This window comes from Chamaea fasciata, unplaced genomic scaffold (assembly GCF_029207755.1).
Source record: "Chamaea fasciata isolate MVZ Bird 193981 ecotype frontalis unplaced genomic scaffold, bChaFas1.0.hap1 SCAF_6, whole genome shotgun sequence".
NCBI lineage: Eukaryota > Metazoa > Chordata > Aves > Passeriformes > Sylviidae > Chamaea > Chamaea fasciata.
The window spans coordinates 52,952,005-52,970,855 of record NW_027094091.1 but is presented as its reverse complement, the minus strand read 5'-3'; the positions used below and the strand labels follow the sequence as shown (position 1 = coordinate 52,970,855).

Genomic DNA, 18,851 nt, shown 5'->3' with positions numbered 1-18,851 from the left:
AACAGATGAGCTGTTCTAACAGACTAAACAAGGAGAAAAGTACAGGTATGGGGATTGATCCTTTTTCAGTGCCAAACTGGAGATTTTTCATCAAAGTAAATCCGTGTCTCACCACTGGGAATTAAATAATCTTTCTTTGTTCAATTTACTAAACTGAATTTTGAAGTGTAAGGAGCATTTATCTTTTTGAATGAATAGAAATTCTATATTTCTAGTTGTAATTGTTCTTTCTGGCTTCAGTAGTGAAGGTGGTTATAGTTCTAGAAAGTGGTGTCATTTTTGCCATTGGTGCTGAGGGAGCCAAGAGACTGAGCATAAATCAATTTACAGCCTGTTTAAAAGTGCGGAACAAAACGCATGAACGTTAATTCAAAAACTGCTTCAGATTATTATTATTTTATGATTAACTGAAGTGGACTTCAACCTCCTTTGAGGTTTCAATGTTAGCATGATAAAATTCATAGTTTTTGACAAACGGACTGATTTCAGTACTTATTCAGTACATTACATGTACACAGAACAATACAGCAAGGGGAAAGTCACTGAATTAATCCTTGATACAAAGGTGTAAGTGGATATGATCATATCCAATACAAAACCAATATGTATTGATTAGTGTGACAATGTTTCACTGAACAAATGTCCCTTGAGAGGAGGGTGGAAGAAATCTGATACAGGAGGCCTCCTTTGTCCCCTCCTTTGATAGTAAGGTAAACCAGGACTTGACCAGAGTGCTCCATGCTCACTATGGTATGACAATACCCCTAATGCCAACCTGGCTCAAACAGTACTCTAAGTACTTTACAGTAAGCAGACTTTACACCTAGTAAAGTCCATACATCCCCCTGGACCTCCCAAGATGTCTCAGTGTACCCCAGTGGCAAGGTGAGGTTGCTCTCCCAGCCTGTGGTCATGAGTCACTGCTTGGCATACTTTGCTGTCCTCCCAAACTGGTTCCTTTCAGGGTCATAAAATGCTCCAACAAAGCAGAAATTAATCTGTTTTACCTGCCAAGACTGTTTACAGCTCTGGCCAGACCCAAAATTCATGCAGTTAGGATCACTTAGGCAGACAACCACTGCATGTTGGGTTCCTTGAATAAGGCAGACTAGTGCTTCTCTGCCCCAAGACTTTTCTCGAGAATAAAGAGATGCTTGTTAGGTCAAGGGCTGAGACCTTGAAGAAGGTCACACAGGGATACGTGCTCAACCCTGATGGACATAGCTTTTGAAATCAATTTGATCTTACATGTGTCAGCTTTCCCTGTGCCTGCCTATGCTGGATCCATACATGTAGAAACAAAACCACAAAGGGATAAAAGTGTGACAAACACAAATCCCTCTTATTTTTTGGAAGGAGACTGCATCAAGCATGGGGATAATGTGAAATCCTTGGCCAGGCAACAAGGAATGAATGCCAACAGAGAGAATACAAAGAGCAGACAGATGATGCAAGGGAATCAGCCATATCAGTTATAATGACTTTAACGACACATATCTCAGTCAGTGAGAATAACTTGATCCTGGTGAATTTGCACCTCTGAATCTGAAATTTCCTTTTAAGGCTTTGTTGTGCTAGCAAAACCTAAGGAAGATTTTGGTGAAACACCCAGTCATAGCTCCAAAAAGAGGCTTTCTGCTGAAGTCACCGGGGCCACACCAGTAGGAAACTGGAGGGAAAAGAAGTTACATATGCTCGGGGAGATCTGGGGTGTGGTGACCACAAGTATTTCTCCTCCAGTAACTCCCATAGCTATCTGCTGGGCTCTCAGGTAGCAAACCTACTTGACCACAGGTATTGCTCAATAGTTAAGCCTTACAGCCATGTTTAAGCCTTTTTTTTGTTCCTCCTAGTCCCTAGAATTTGGAAAAGGTGACATTGTTCCATACAACCTCTAGCTGCTGTCTCTGTTGTTTGTTTGTCTGTGACACTGGCCTGATTGAAGCCTTGACAGCTTCACTGTAAGCATCACTTGTGAGTGTATCTGGAAATTCTGGTTAATCACAGGGGCTTTTTTGCCCTTTCAGGGCAACAGAAAGAGGAAAGAGAACAGAAAGAGAACTGACAGAAACTGGAGAGCCAGAGCTAACCATTAGGAGGCTCTGTGAATCTTCTGCTTAATACAAGGATGAAGGAGGATAAGGAGGTAGAGTTCAAAAATCATGCAATACTCTTAGGAGATGCTTGATTCAGCAAAACACAGACATCTCTACCATCAAGGCTGACTCAGCTTAACCAAGTGGCTAAGTAGGCCCATAATTTTACTTGTGACAAATACCCTCATCTTCATTGGGACGACTCATGCCCATGCAGTTGCTTAAATACTTTGTAGGTTGTGAACAACCTGTCAGTAAAGTCATCTGGTTACTGCATACTTGCGTTTGAAACTCCCAAATTGTGAAGGTAGGTACTTACACTAATGAACACTCTTGGGGCTGTGTCACATGAGATCTTTTGCCTTTCAAATGCAGATGACAGGTTACTAAAAATGTTTCTCTCCACGTAGCGTTTTTTTGCCGTGCTGCATATGCCAAACTTTCCTCTGTGACTGTAAAATACTTTATGAGGTTTAGGTTTATTATCTGGCCCAAGAAGAAACAGAAACGCCTTCAGATTTGGTTACTGCATTTTATTGAATCTTGTGAATATGTTGAACAGATTGACAGTTATATTTAAATATAATTAGGTATGGTGAACTCACTTGTTTGAAAGTTTAGTTTTGTAAAGACATATTTATAAGCATATATTGACATATTCAGTTTCTTGATACTTTCATACCAAGTGTGACACTGACTTCTGCACTGTCACACAATTATTCAGAATTTCAGTGGAACCTCATTCTTGCTGTAAGTTGTAGCTGTATTTTGTCAAAATCTATTTTATTCAAAATTCTTGAAAATTCTCTTTGACTCCATTCTGGATCTGCATTTTTCTGTAGCCTAGCTGAGAGTTCTTTGGGTTGCAGTTGCAGCATGAGCACTGATGTTACAGAATGAACACACTTTATTCCTGTTCAGATTGAAGTCTGCAAAGTGTTTCTTCAGTGCCAGGACTTTTATGCGTATTATTTTTTGGTATGAGAGGATAGACAACGTATCTGTAGTCTATCACTTTTGAGTCATCACTAATTTTACTCAATTGCTCTTAATGAGGCAAGGTAGCTCACTTTGGTGGGTGATACAGGAGAGATCTTGTATAATTTGGCAAAACACTCCCAGGGTATGAAACCTCAGTCATATTCCTCAACTATTAGTCACAGAGAACACGGCTATTTCTCTGCTTTACCTTATCCCTCTGAACGTAATTCGTTACATCTAAACGCCTTGTGATTTACCTCTGTCTCACCCGATATTCCAGGGAAATCATTCCTGCTCCTAGACCGGTGCAGCCAAGACCTGTCCTTGGTGTGGAGCTGCTTCTTAAACGTCGTTTCCTTATTCTCTCCCCAGGAACAGCATTGAACCGGGATGGCCATGGAGCAACTGGAAAAGGATTGCAAAACACATCTCTGGAACAGAGGACGAGGAAGTGAAATCAGAGGGCTCCGCCGCCCTTCGGGAAAGGGAAAAATACGTACAAATCCCTGAGCAGATGGTGAGTGTAAAGACACCGGAGCGGAGCTGAGTTCCTCCCGGAGGGAACTGGGACTTTCTCCTCTCGCCCGAGGAGGCCGGGGGAGCCGCTCGGCCCGGGGACACGCGGACAGACACGGGGAAACGCGCACACACAGCCGGCCCACCCGCACAGGCACACGCTCACCATCCCTCGCACACACAGAGACCGCGGCAGCCCCGCTCCGCGCCGCGGGGACACGAGCCCCGCACCGGCACACGCGCGAAGCGCCGCCCCGGACCGCCCCCGCATCCCTCCCTCCTCTCCTGCCGCCCTCCCTCCTCCCCGCCCGCCGCGCACACACACGCACACACACACACACGCACACACCGGCCGCAACATGACGGGCGGGCGGACGGACTGACAGACCGGGGCACCGCCGCTCCGCACGGATTATTCTCCCCGCGCCGGGGCGACGCAGCGAACCAGCGACCCAGCGGGGCGGGGGCGGTGCCGCGCCGCGCTGCCAGGAGGGTCCCAGCCCCCGCCGGCAAAGGGCGAGCGCGTCGGGCGCTGGAGGAGCCCAGCCAGGTAACGCGTCCCTCCCGGGCGGTATCGCCGGGCAGAGCCGGGACAGGCCGCGGGGCGCCGCCGGGTGCCTGGCGTGCGGGTGCCCCGGGGCGGCGGGGCCGCGTCGCCCCGCTCGGCAGGTGCCGAGGTGATCCTGCGGGTGTCGCCCCGGGGCGCGGGCGGCCCCTCCGCCTCGGCCTCTCCTTCCCCGCCCGCGGGGCGGCGGCCGCCGGTCGCCCTGCGCCGACCCGCGGCGCGGCTGCGGCGGTGGGGGCGGCGGAGGATCGGGGCTGCCGCTGCCGCAGCTCCGCGCTGATCCCCGGCAGCCGCGCTCCGGGAGCGCCGGGGATTTGCCGGGGCGGCGCGAGGACAGCGGCACTGGCGTCTTTGTGCCGGGGCGGCCGGTGCTCGGCGCCCGCAGGTGTCACCCGGGGGCCGGCTCGGCCCGGGGCAGAGGCAGCGCCGGCGGGGCCGCGGTGCTGCCGGGGTGGCCTGGGGGCATCGCGGGGCTCGTCGGGCTCGGCCTGCGGGGGGCACGGCGCGGGCAGCCGGTGCCCGGCGGCTGAACCTCGCTGGCCGTCGCTCCGGCCTCGCTGCTGCAGGTGACGGGTAAAAGAATCGCATCCCTTTTTTGTTTATTTTTGACGTTTATTCTTTCCGTTTCTCCCCCTTTCCTTCCGCGTGTGTGTGTTAGGCAGTCTGCAGTTAACCTGCGAAATCGACAAGAAGTGGTTTCAGAAACGGGAATGGGTAGGGCCCGGCTACTGGCGGTCATGTGTGACCCTTGCCATGGATTTGGAGGCAGGAGCTGGAGGATGCTGCGTATGCTTTCCAAAATCGCATGGCAAGCTTAAAAAGTGGAGCAGATGGTGATGGTAGTGCTTATTATGGAAGAGGTTCGTGGGAATCCTTTATTTCGTCTAGATAGTTTTTGTGTTGCTTTTCCTAGCTAAAGAGGTTGTCTTTGACTCTCAGCAAGGAAAGGATGTTGCTGTAAGTTTTTCTGCAAAGGAACGGGGTTGTTTTGCGGTTCCTCAGGGAAGGGATCCCTCCTCCCTCCCAGCTTTATGTCTCTGTCTCTCCTTTGGGATTGACAGCAGTAAGTGTCTTGGCATAGACAAACTGCAGTATGCTTTATTTTCTTATTGCACACCTCTATAGTTGAATATGACTAGAAAGGAGACTTAGAATACTCTCTTATCCCTCTCTATGCCAGATGTATTTTTCCATCTAGGATATATTGCATTTGAAGTGTTAAACTCTCAGGGGGCACAGAGGTGGGGATGTGAGGCACGGTCTACTAGTTACTTCAAACAATTCTCCTTGCTCATACTTAAGAAGGAGAGAAAGGAACATGCTGTAAAAGCAGCTGAGGAATATATAAAAGTGAAATATTAATGAACTGAAAAAGCTCAGATAGCAAAGACATTGTGCCTAATCATTCGGGGGGGGGGGGGTCTTGGCCTCTTTGCAACTGTTCCTTGTATGTGTGCCTGTACTACAAATGCAATTGATATAAACGATGGTAACGTTTCTATTAAGCTGGAAGTAGTAGTAGTACATTTTGGAGTTTTTTTGGCATTTGTGATGATCTCTGAAATAGCCTCCTCTAGCCATGACTTTTGAGGCTGCTGTGAGAAAGGGAATTACTACAGAAACAGTAAAAAATATTTCAAGAATGTTTTCTTGGAAATGTAAATGGGAAGGGCTGACTCAGACCTGGAATAACCCAGAGGAACAGCTAGTCTTGGAAAGTCCTCTTAGAGACATCATGATGACGACCGAGGTATTATTCATCTCTTGCATCCCAGAGACCAACATCCCAAAAATAGGCAGCACTGTCTCAGGAGAAGGTAATAATACACAGCTGTCCAGGATCTGCTGAAAGTGAGACATAGAAGAAAGGGGTATTTTCTGCAAACTGAGGTTCCTTTTCCTCTATGAGTCTGGAGTGTGCTGGTCCCTGTAATTTGATTTTCTTCCCCCGTTTGCCTTGGAAGGAAACTAAGTGCAGCAGCTTTCTGCCATAGTTTGGTGAGGTAATTTAGTTCAGTGGGAAAGTCAGCCCACGGGGTGAAGTCTTGTAACCCTGGCTCTAATCCTGGGCAGGACTTTCTGGAGTAGCTGGTGGCTTGAGTCAGGCCTGCCTACTGGAGAGCTCAGTGCAGGCCTGAATAGGGCAGCAGATATGGGAAGCTGTACCAGAAGGATGACCTGGAACAGCACATAGGACACGTACCGTGTCTGACTTAGGCAAGTTAATGTTTGGTTTTTAAGTCTGTTAGTAACAGAAGATGCTGAAAAAGCATCTTGTATCCTCAGGTCTGTGCATGTGGTTGTGTGAGAGCATGATCTCCTGTGCTGCATAAACTCTGTGTGGTTGGATTTCTTCTTTTTGTTTCAAGCCTAATGTCGCATTAGCTTTTGAAGTTGACATTGAAGAAGTTAAATTTGGCAGTTTTTTGGAGCTTTTTTTGCTAGAGTGTTTCATAAACCGAAAGAGATGTAGAGAAGTTGCTCCATTGGGAAAAAATTCCACTCTTCCATGAAAGTTCATGGAAGATACTATGGCTTTGTTGGATTCACCCATCTGGAGTACTAGAAAGAAAAATGGTGACTATGTTTCATATGATGTTGGGAATTATACAGATACAAGTAAGTTACTGAGAAAAACATTTTGTAAAATTAAACTCAGTGATAGTTTTTTTAAAAAAACATAGATCTATCTATATATTCTAGAACCTTGACACTTGCATAGTGTTTAACTGGTTTGTTTTCACTGTACTTTTGGAGGCTGCATGTTTACCTTCCCTTGGGGCAAGGGAAGAAGGGAATGTTGCAATGTGGTTTGTTTGAAATTGAATGATACTAGTAAAGCACAACATGAAGTAACATTCATGCGTCAGTAAACATATCAATGGAAAAGAAACCTTATGAATACTTAGTCAAATTAAGTAGCTGCCAGCTTGTTGTGGTGAGGAACTGAACTATATCTTCTGTCTTGTAGAAGTTATTCTTTGTTGTAAGATTTAGTTCCTCAGGTCTTCCCCTTGAGATTAGTTTTGCTGCAGTTGGAGGGGCTCATCACCAGGTGGGATGGAGGCAAACAAAAGGAAATACACATAAATACACATGATACACATACACACATAAATAATAGCAACTAGAGGCTGGTTTGTTTCCTGAAAAATGACTGTAATTTCCTCAGGTTTTTCTTTCAATATTGCCTTTATTTGGCAGTTTTCTGCGGTGTCGGTAAACTGGGTTACCTTGATAAAGTAAATATGCTTTTGTATTAGACTTTAGCTATTGAGTGTACTGGCTGTGTGAGATGGCATTTAAAATAACAGAACTTGCAAGTATCTTAAATGTGTATTGTCATCTGTACTGGTAAGATTCACATACACTCCTGTGCTTTAGCAAGGGCCTGTAACTTTAAGAGTATGGAAGATGCAGCTGTATGTTTTACAGGCATCAGCATTAAACCTCTATAGATGTTTGCTAGTTAAATATGTGGTTACTTTTACTTACTGCTTCTTGACTTGTTCTCAGTGCACTACTTCGTGGGGTTTGTCATTTAGATAATACAAACTCACTCCATGACTGAAGGCTCTAATATCATTTGTCTATTGCATGGCAGTGAAAGGACAATACTAGTAATAATAATAGTAGTAGTAATAATGCTTTCTATGAAGTCTGCTGCCTTTACATGAAATGTGACTGTCCAATGCAGGATAGTTGGTTTATAGTAAGGGAAAAGAAGCAGGCGGGCAGTAAGTAGAAGTAGTGAAGTCCTAGGTGTGGAAGAAGCAAGATTTTTATTAAATGTGCACTGTCGACTGGTTGCGTGTGTTTTGTAATTCTGCACAAAAACTAAAACCTAAAAATTAAAAACACACTGTTGAGAGGGATTACCAAATCTGAATAGTGGTTTTGTATCCAAACACTGTTTGTTGCCTATCCATGGTGCTATGTTTTTGCCCTGATTATTGCTGTGAAGGCCCACATGAATGTTGAGGTATGGATGTGTAGTTCTTTCCTCATACATGGGGCATTGAAGCAGTGGTATGTGGAAGTCACACAGCTGATTTGTGATAAAGACAGTTGAACTGGAATATGCATGGCAAATCCCACAATTTTATCTTAATGGATTAACTGTGTTTATATAGTTTGTTTGATAACTTGGCATAGATGTGGAAACTTCTTACAGATCAAATTACAGCATTGTGTGTAAAGTTATGCAGCATTTTCTCAGTAAAGACTAATTACTGTCAGATGATTTCTTTTCAGTCTAGGCAAAAGAGCTTTCCCTGGATTTCACTGTGTTAAGTTTGAGAGAAAGCAGTTCTGCACTCGTAGAATGTAATGATGCTTTTACATTATTTAAGGAAATACCACTTAATTTTTCATAATGCTTTAGCATATTAGAAATTTGAGATCCAGCTCAGTCAGTAATGCTTCTGAGGATCACAGTTTTTTTCTAGTATGAAGAACCAGTTGTGGCAGACTGGTAGGAAGCTTTTAAAAGCACTCCTTTATAAATTTTGGTAGTGCATATCATTGCTTCTGAAAGTATATTGTTTGGGTCTAGTGCATATCTAGCTCTGACTTTTTTTTTTGCTTATTTCATTCTTGTTTTGGGGCCCCTTTACTGATCCTAGTTTTATGCGCCATCTTTATGTGATCTCTTTCAATATTTCAATGAGAAAATAACAGCGCTAGGTGATGTACTGATTTTGTATAGTATAGTGGGATTTAGATTTGGGTGAGAGTACAGAAGTATTCAACAGGTTTCTCATCTGTGTGTTGCTTGTGGTGTAGTCCAAACCTTGTCATTTACCTAAGAAGCAATGACATCTGTTCAGATGTCACCTCCCAATGATGGTTAACTGTCACTCTGTGCAGTGCCAGCCAAATGTCACACTGGGAGCATTATGGACTCACGCAGTACATTGAAAATGTGGTCAGAGAGAGAGGTATGGTGTGCTCAGGTGGCAGTGGCAGTCTCTGCCTACTCTGCTGATATCCAAATAAACCAGCAGTTGGTCCTTTGTATTTTGTCCTGTGTGCTAGGTACTAATTCCAAATTCTACAGTATCTTCTAGCTTTAATTTAGTGCAGTGCCAGTTTGTGGGGCTATATTTCAGAACTATCCTGGCTCATTTATTTATTAATTTGAAGTGTTTTGTCTTCATTTTTTTTTTACTAAATGACTGGCAAGGAGAGAGAAAAGTGAAGTTTTACCGTGTATTTTCTATTGATTTGAATAGGAGCCTTGGTAACTGTTTTGTCAGGTTTTATGACTTTAAAATATGGTGGCTAGATTCTTGATGACCAACTGAACAGGTTGTGCCACAGAGGCAATGGAAATAGACTAACAGCCCTGCCAAGAATACACTGCCTTTCCGTTTTTTTTATTAGTTGTCACCACACTTATTACTTTATTCTGTGCAAGAATATTTATTTCTTTGTTAACACTGAAGCTTTAAATAAGAATGTAGTGTATATATTGGAAGGGTGAAAATGCTAAGAAGCTAATTTCATTTGGAGTATTCAGAAATATTAATGAAGTGCCTTGGAAAGCAAATTCTGCAATAATATATTCATGTTTTTTTCTCTTGATTTTGCTGAAGGGAGGTGAGTGGGAGAAAATGGCAATAGGAAAAATGATGTGACTTTCTCCATATTTATTTCAAGTTAAAGGATACTGCAAGATGATGTAAATTCTTTCAGATTCATTGAGACCTCTCAAATACCTTGAGTGCAGATCATGCCTTCAGCTGTGAGTGTAAGGTATAAATTGTGACATGTTAAGCTTTTAATATTTCTTGATACTTAAACCAAGTATGTTTTAAGTTGGGGCACCCAGCATCTGCAGGAAATGGTATGTCCAAATTGATATCATGTAGCATACATTAGTTTCAATTTGCATGCAGAATGCACAAACGTTGTGGTTTAATAGAATCATAGGATCATTAAGGTTGGAAATGACCTCCAAGATCGAGTCCAACCTTTTATCAAATACCAATATGATCACTACACCATAGCACAAAGTGCCATGTCTCAGTTTTGTAATACTTCCAGGGACTGTGACTCCACCACTTTCCCTGGCAGACTGTTCCAATGCTTAGCCACTCTTCCAGTGAAGAAGTTTTTCCTAATATCCAGTCTGAACTTCCTTTGGTGCAACTTCAGGCTGTCTCCCTTTGTCCTGCCACCAGACACTTTATTTGTTGCGTGCATACTTGGCTGTTTGGAAAACAACCCAGCCAGCACGTGAAGGCAGACCTGCATGTCTTCCAGAGGCAGCCTTTGAAGGCATTCCAGTTGATTTTTTCTCTTAGAGGTTAATGAGCTGTCAGGGATCCTGGGCTGGGAGAGCCATGTAGGTATCTCCTATTCTTTTCTGGTTTTGCTGTTTCCCTTTGTAAAAGTAGATGTGGTACAAGGGAAGGTGGAAGCAGGCTGTGCTCTCTCTGTGAATAGCAAAATAGAATGGTTTTGTTTTATGTGAATTTAAATTTTGAATTATGTGAATACGTAGTGTTTTGTAGCTAGCTAGTACAGACGTTATAGTGTGAGTAGGGCACTCAAGCATCCTAATTTGTTACAGTTTTGAACACATTTTTTAAGTGTGGTGGCTGTGAACGCAGAGAGAAATGTTGGCCCCATAGCCCAGCGGCAAACTGCTACTGGTTTTAATGAGGCCTTGATTATACCCCAAAATAATATTTTAGTGTCTGTCTGTTTGCTTTGTACAATATTTATTTTTTCAAGGTCTGATTTTCAAAAGTTACCAAGCTTGTACTGTTTTGATGGTTTTTGTTACATCATTAAATTCCTAGTACTTCTGAAAATTAGGTTATAAGAATGTTTCTTACAATAAGTAAGTCCAAAAGAATAGGACTTTTTGTATGTTTAAGACTGCAAATGCAATTGATGTGAATAAGTTCAGTGTCTGAAGATGAGCTGCTTTGTACCTCCAGGTACCTATACTATACTAATAGTGATTGTGCAAGGGGACAACACAAGGCATTTAGAGTTTTTATGAAGTTCAGCTGGAGCAGAAGTTCGAAAGACCAGGGTAGTTAAAATGATTGCCTAGATTTAAAATTTTCAGAAGTAGATGAATAGTGGAAAAGTAGAAGGAAGAATATAAGATTTGGGAAAACTGTTTCAAAATAATATTGGCTGGAGAGTTAGGAAAAACATGCATATGGAGTAGATGAGGAGGAAATAAAATAAATATGAAGAAATTAGTTTGTCAGGTGGTAAGTGCTGGCACCACAAATGGCTTCTTTTTATCTGCTAATCTTTATATTATAACTAGCAAACTCTGGGGCATTTGCTGAGATGGGGAAGAAAAAGACACAGAGGAGAGGTGGTGGGGAATGAAGGGAAAATCAGCAGTTCTGTCCTCCCAACTCTCTGCCATTGTTCTGCTCAACCACTAAAAACACGTTAGAAGAAATTTAGGGATTAGTCGCATGAGCCGGAAGGTAATCTCTATTGTCTTTAAATCCTCATCCCAACATCCTGATCTTGGTCAATTACGGTTTTGGTGTCTGTCTGTGGCAACATCTCAGCAAATTTCACACCAGTCTCTAGTACTTGTTCGTGGTCCTTAGTAAGGGAGTGATGCACAATTGTCCGTTAATGATAGGTTTTGTTACAGATTAAACTTGTAGCAGACAGAAATCAGAACCAGAAGCTACAAGGTTGTTTAAAGCTGTCAGACCAGCAGCTCTGCAACACTTGTGTCTATTTTAAATAGTTTTGCTACTTTGCTCTTTTTATTTAGTCTTTGGCATGAGGTAAGAACGTGCAAATAACCACCTTGCATGGCTCAGCTGAAGCCTTATAACTGAGGCATCTGAATTTTCTTTGTCCAGAGATGCATATCATTTTTACCTATGATAGTTTCAATTTCAGGATGTTAGCAGGTGAATGAAGACTAGGATGTTAATATGACTCAGATGAAGTTTTTACCTAACCCATCCTGCGAGTTGCTTACGGGGATACATAATATTCCTGAGACACTGTGGGGATAAATTTTCTGGGGTAAATACTGCATGCACCTGTACATATGTGTGAGTATATATAAAATACAAATGTTTTCAGTGAAAGAAGATCCGCAGTGTGAAAGAAGATCCGCAGTGGTGGTTTCAGTTGAAAGCTACAGTGTTTTTAATATGGAATAGTGAATGGTTCAGAAAAGGAATGATTTCTTTCATTTATTGCTTTAGCTACACTAAAATTGAAACAGAAATCCACTTTCAGAAACCCAAGTAGTTAATAACTGGAGGTAGGCAAAAAATAACAAAAGCAAAAAAAAAAAAAGTAATTACTTATCCTGGTTTAGGGAGTTTATTTTGTTGTGGGCAAGGTGCTTCTCAGAGCTGTTTTTTTGCAATACACACATTATTTGTAGCCTTGATTTGAGAGTGCCTTAGGATTATACAGTTTATTGAAGAAGGTGAGCAAGAAGTTACTGTTGGAAAAGGGTGTGAAGATTTTAGATTTTTGTCTATTTTTTCACGCTTTCACTTGAATTTTACTGATATCTTGCATTGTAAATGTTTCATTGTGATTCTGTATGCTTTAAAAACAGTTAAAGGGGGGGAAATGTATGTATGAAAGAAGCAATTCCCTAATCACAGTAATGATTGTTATAGTTTTCAGAGGACAACGCATGTGACTTTCAAAATGCTGAAGTTGAACACCAGAGAAACTGTAAATCACTTACACAGCATTATATCTTCTGCAGCATTTTCTAAATATAGACTAAATCCTTGTCATAAAGGGTTTGTATAGTTGAAACTAAACAAGACTTGACGTGACACAGAACAGCTTGAGAGAGACATGTGAACTGTAGGTGAGGAACTGTGAGAAATTAAACAACTGTTTGAAGTGAAGAATTTTTTAAGGCTTGGAAGGACAGTGAAGATGCCCACCCCCTTCAGTTGGGGGGGAAAAAAAAGGGAGTTTAAAGTCCTTTTGTTGCCTATTTTTTTTATTAGTAGGCTTTTAGAAACCACTATTTCTTTCTAATTTAGATAATAAAAACAGTAACTATATGAAATCTACAGAAGTTGATTTTTTGTAATAAATAAGAAAGGAATTTAAAGCTGTTGTCAAATGTACACTTGTGGGTCTAGATCCTCAGCTACTGTCACAGCACTTCTTCCTTCTGTGGAGCTCAACACATGTATTGCTTGTAGCTCCTTCTTGTATTTATTAGGCTGAGCAGTGGCTGCTGATGGCAGTGAAAGAAGGATGGTGTAGGCAGAAAATGCAATAGCTTTTGATCTACAGTGCCTCTAGCACCCCTTCCTTGATATGTTGTTGGTTCTCCTCTGTTCCTCTTCAAACTGGTTTTCTGTCCTAGTAGTTAAAAATGAAGCTTGTCAACCTTTGGTGAATTATTCTGCTTGGACAAAAGATGAAAACACATTACAGAGAAAACAACTTCTGATTTTCTATGGAAACAATACCTACTTATCCTACTGTCCAAGGATCCTACTGCACAAGCTGCACCAGACGTTTTTGAGCTTCTTGGTTGCTTTCAGTAAATCACAGTGTTATTTGACAAAAGAGTGGAAGTCTTAAAAAGTAAAGTTTTTTTATGTTTTGAGAAATTGGAGGAGAGGCACTCATGTAAATTCTCTGGCTGAGAGAAAGGCTGCATTTTATGATCAGTATCAAAGAGTCCACCTAGGAGAGGAGTCTTGTTTGTGTCCCGGCTGCTCAGAGCTTCTTAGATATTGAAATGAACCAACCCCAACATGCAAATCTGTAGGTAACTAGGCCTGTTGTTAGATCTGGCATTCATAATGGCAAATGAGGGAAAAAAACCCCAAACCTGGATGCTTTTCTTATGTTGTTTGGGGCTTTTTTTTTTTTTTTTTTATGGTCTTAGTCCCTTCCCCTGGGTTATTTTATATCACCTGTTTTGAAAGTGTGGGGTGGAGCACTTGTTCAGGGTGTTTGACTGGCGCCTGCTGATGAGAATTGATTTGTTTAAGCCCTTATATTGTATCCATTTACAACACACCCGAAGATTTGCTTCTCTTTTTTTTTTTTTTTTAATTAGTTACTTACCTGAAGTCCTCAAGCAAGCATGTTACAGCCATGAACCTTTTATTTAACTCAGCTTTTGACTGGAAAGATAGCCTGTATTTTGTTTTTTTAATTGGTCTGTTCACATTGACGCTCAGCACATCTGTCAGCAGAGGCAAAGAAGGCCTGGCTTCTTTTTGTTCCGTGGTGTCAGAAAAGAATGGAAAGCCCAAACAAACCTTGCTGTGCAGAAGGCACAGTTGAATTCGTTTTGCTTTGAACTAACCTGTTCTGTCTGAAAGGACAGAAACTGCGCCTGCTTAGGGAAGTGTGTATTGGGCTGTCTGGCCATAGTGTAATAACTAAGGGAAAGATCCCAGTTACAGATACTCAGCTGAAGGTGGGAAGCCAGTAATTTATGCTCTGTTGCTATTCAGCTTCTCTCTGGTACCTCTGCTTTGAGAAGGTTTGTTAAAAATAGGGAAGTAGGAGAAAACTTCAGAGGCATCTATTTTCTGGGCAATAGCAAAACACTTAGCAATTAGTCGTGAATGCAAAATCCAAATATTTGTATTCAAATAGAGTGCATTCCTACTGAAGTACTTTAAGTGGTTTGTTGCTCTAGTAGAAAATGAGCTTAGAAAGAAAGCAAAGGAGTCTTTGTGTCAAGAGAAACTTAATGGAACATTATGTTTCAGAACTTTAGTCTTTATGCTAAGATTTGGAATGCATATTTCTTTTCTGAACTGTACCTGAGCACAAATTATGGTGAAGAACATACAGAAAAAAGGCTGAAGAGAGTGACTGTGAAAACCAAGGATATTGTGTGTTTGGCACAGCAACAACATCAAAACCCTCCTCATGTGTTTGTTTTGGAAAACAGTTTGGGTAGGGCAGTACTGTGTTTACTTAAGTCATGTTTGGATATAAAATGAGCTTGGTTTGCTCTGTCAGGCAGGTGTTGCTGCGTTGCAGAACAAAACATTTGCTGAGCTTGTCTGCAAAAAATGCATCTGTTTATGGGAATGACAATTTCAGCTGAGATAAACTGGTATGCAGGGTACAGCAAAATGACTGCAGCGTCACCTAACCTTTTTTTAAGCTGGGATTCTTCCTTTGGCACTGTGATAGTTTTGCCTTTGCTTCTGTTAGTTGTGCTTCAGTCAGTGCTGGTTGTACTTCAGTTGAGCTCTGGTTACTGTATGTGTGTTAAAAAGATCTTTTGTATTTTATCCATTATGTATGATGGTTATTGGGAAAAGTTATTTCATGGGCTACTTTATTATCTTGAATACAGCAGCTTGTAATACTTATGGGTTTACCAGAGGGGTTTAATGAATCTGTGACAATAGAAACAATTACATGGGTGGTAGAAAGAATCCGTGAATGTATTATTTTTATTTCCCTGGAGTTAATCTTCACATATCAAAGTAAATTAACCAGAATATGCTGTGTAGATGTCTTCTGGATTCCCAAATCAAAAGCTATTATGAACAAAATGTGATTCTCTTTATTCCCTGTCCTACAATCCTTTCTCAAAGTGTGCTCCTAGTGAAGTCTATATAAGTGAATAAAGTAATCTTCTGCATATGTTCGTGGTATTAAGGGAAAGAGACTAGTCACTGGGATATGTACAGGTGAAATTATTTCAGGAGATATTTTTGCTTTTCTTCCTGTATCACTCTCTGTCTCCATCCAGCTGGCTGGTGTCACCCATCCTCATGCTCTTTGTTATCCCAAGGGTTGGCAGTTCATGGCCTCCTGTCCAGGTTTCCACCTAGAGCTCAATCTGCATTTCAATCTGCAGCTTGCAAGCCGAGCTATCTGCACCAGGTGTATTTCTCAACACTACAATAGAGTGTCTGCATGCCTCACTTTGTCCCTTTAATGCCCTGCAGTATTGCCATCAGAGTGGCTTATACCAAAGTGCTCAGGTTTGATGGAAACTGAAATTGTAACCTGGCTGGAGATGAAACAATATTTTGTGTATTTGTTTATTTCCCTAGGAACAGATACATGCAGAGATGAATTTCAGTGTAATCCTCAAACTGTGAGCTATGTTGTGCTAATCTCTACAGCTACATCTGATTACAAAAGAAAAAAAGGCCACTGTGTTAGGCTTTAAAAGTTTCTGCCATCTGTCCTGGTGCTTACCCTTCATTCACCTTAAGGATATACTGTGAGAGGTTAGGCCGCCTCTTAGGCTGTTTTTACCTTCTGTTTCTCTTTTGGACTCTATTCATATGGAGCAGCATTTGGGTCTTCTGTTTTACCACAACAATGCAGGTCCTCATATCCTGTGCCTCAGTTGTTTAACGAAGCAGCTTTGGATTTTGGACTTTCTTTTTCCTGTGTATCTCTTCACAGCAGCTTGCAGAGGAGTTATCACAAGGAAGAGTGGAACGGTGTGCTTTCCTTCATCCTTGGGGTTTTAGTGCTTGTGGAATGGTTTCACACTGCATACCCTTGTTGGCTGAGTGCATCTCCAGGTCCCGGTCATGTAAATGACTGTACCCTTTGGGTGCACTCTGGATCAGGCTCCTCCTTTGTCCTCGTCTGACATTTCACTGTTCTGTCTGCTGGGAGATCTGCCTAGGTTTGAAACCACAGAAAAAGGGGGGATAGCATGTACTTCTGGCAGGACAGTAGCTTTCCTGTAGCTCCTAGGCTGCTTTCTGGTGTGCATGAGTTAGTGTAGTTGAAAAGAATATGGTTACTTGTAGTTGTGTGGAGGAACAGATCGATGTCTATGGGAGAGCTGAGGAGGGTGTGTGATTTACAACGATGTCGTTCATGCTGAAGTACTTCATTCATCCTAAATCACGTTATTGTCCGTGTACTGTGTGTAATAAACACTATGTTATTAAAGCTAGTAACAACCACCATGGCTTTTGAGAAAATATTATCGTTACTGAAAAGCTGGGTTAAGCTCTCCCTAAATCGAAAAGTAATTCAGGCTGCTAATGGGGTTTTAGGACTCTTCCCTAGAAAGTGCAGACCAGAAAATAAATACAGATACCAAATTTGAGAGCTAACCCCTGTATTTTTAAACATTCAATGAATAATTCAGCAAAACATTTTAAATATTTAAAGCACCATTTTAGCAATTCCTGCATCTTTGGATTTTTCTTTCTAATCTTTTTGGTTCATGATAGAGGTTTCAGGTATGCTGTTATTTCCATGCCTTAGGCTATTAATGAAATGAAGTATTAGTTCAAGATATGAAATTGTTGATGTCACTGCTTGGGCACAGTTAGGCATGGAGACCCGAAAGATTTTAATTTTATGATGGAAATCCATTATAATAAAGTTGGTGGGTTTCTGAGAAAAGACGTTTTTTGGAGTTATTCACACAACTTGATGAGAAGGAAGAGTGCTCCGAGAGAAAATAATGATTGAGTTGTAAAGATTTTTGGCTTAAATAGTTTTTGCCTCCACAATGTATACATTCTCTAGATCAGTTGTGGTGTGAAAAATTGGTATTTTTATGCATAAAATATATTATTTTTGTTTATTGTTTGTCACTGGCTGTGGCAAATAAAAGTAGCTGGTAGGTGTAGCCGGTATACAAAAAATGAATTTAACATGCTCTTCATGTAGTGAGTGTTTCAATTTCACACTTCATGCCAAAATGTGTGTTGATGGTTAATAGCCTGTGTGTTCCAAAGGGAATGCAGGACAAGTTGAAGTGAAGTCCAGTGGGTGTTATCAAGTATGCAGAAATTCTGGCATGAAAATGGTAGGAAGAATATTTTTTGGGGGTTGGTATCTTATGTTCTTCCTGAGGATAAGATTTTGTGTGTGCATGAGATGGGTGCGTGGCCTGGCTGCATCATAGGAATGGCTGCACCAGATCCAAGTTCTGCCTGCACAACACATCCTCAAAAGCATTTAAAATTGCAAAAATTAAGAACCGAAAGTCTCCGTGAGAGCTGGTTATGTCTGCAGTGCCCAAGGTAATGCAAATTGCATGAGCTGACAATCTTACTCTGTGAGCTCATTGAATGCTGCTGATCTTTTTGTTTTTTGAACTTTGATAATCCACTGTCCCATGTGGCTATACAAGGGAGAGAGATCTTGTTCTCTGCGTATCTAATGATGGCAGCAATTTCTTGGCAGCTGAATTAATTTCACATTCTGTAACATGGCTTAAGATTAACATTAGATTTCTCATAGCTAATGGTATTTTAACCTCTCAACTCTATTCACAGGAAGAAAAAATCCTCACTCCAGAGGTATTGGTGTTTTACATCTGATCTCCCCTACTTTTTTATAGAGCATGTGTATCACAGTTTGACCCTTTAATAGTCAGAGGTGTGAAAAACATCATGGTAATGACTCGCATCACTTCTTTTTAAAAATTAGTTCTTAAACTTTGAGATTCTACATGAACAAAAAGGTTGTTGGTGTATACATAATAAGAGGAATTCAATTTCAGAGTGATCTTTCCTGCATAATAAGATGAACTAACTTGTACAGGGTTTATTTTAATAAGCTAAATGAAACATTGAACAAATAGGAAGGGAAGATTTAGGTCACTCTTAAACTACATGAGAAAAACAGTGACTCACCGAAGTTGTGGGTCACCAATCCCCTTGTCATACAGGGGATGAGGCTACAGTGTGTAGGGGAACTACTGAGCAGAAATAAAGGAGCTGTTTTCTATGCTG

At 41.6% G+C, this 18,851-nt stretch overlaps 1 protein-coding gene across 9 annotated transcripts in view; it reads left to right on the top strand.

The window, feature by feature from the left end:
* Positions 1-18,851, top strand: part of CCSER1 (coiled-coil serine rich protein 1) — a 628,091-nt gene that overhangs the window by 18,708 nt on the left and 590,532 nt on the right. For 8 of the 9 annotated variants that reach the window (XM_066186375.1, XM_066186374.1, XM_066186373.1 and 5 more), the window contains exon 2: positions 3,450-3,594. The gene's annotated coding sequence lies outside the window, so the exon portion shown is untranslated. Of the gene's footprint in view, positions 1-3,449; positions 3,595-4,015; positions 4,144-18,851 lie in introns of those variants that run through there. The other variant, XM_066186378.1, reaches the window with a different exon arrangement.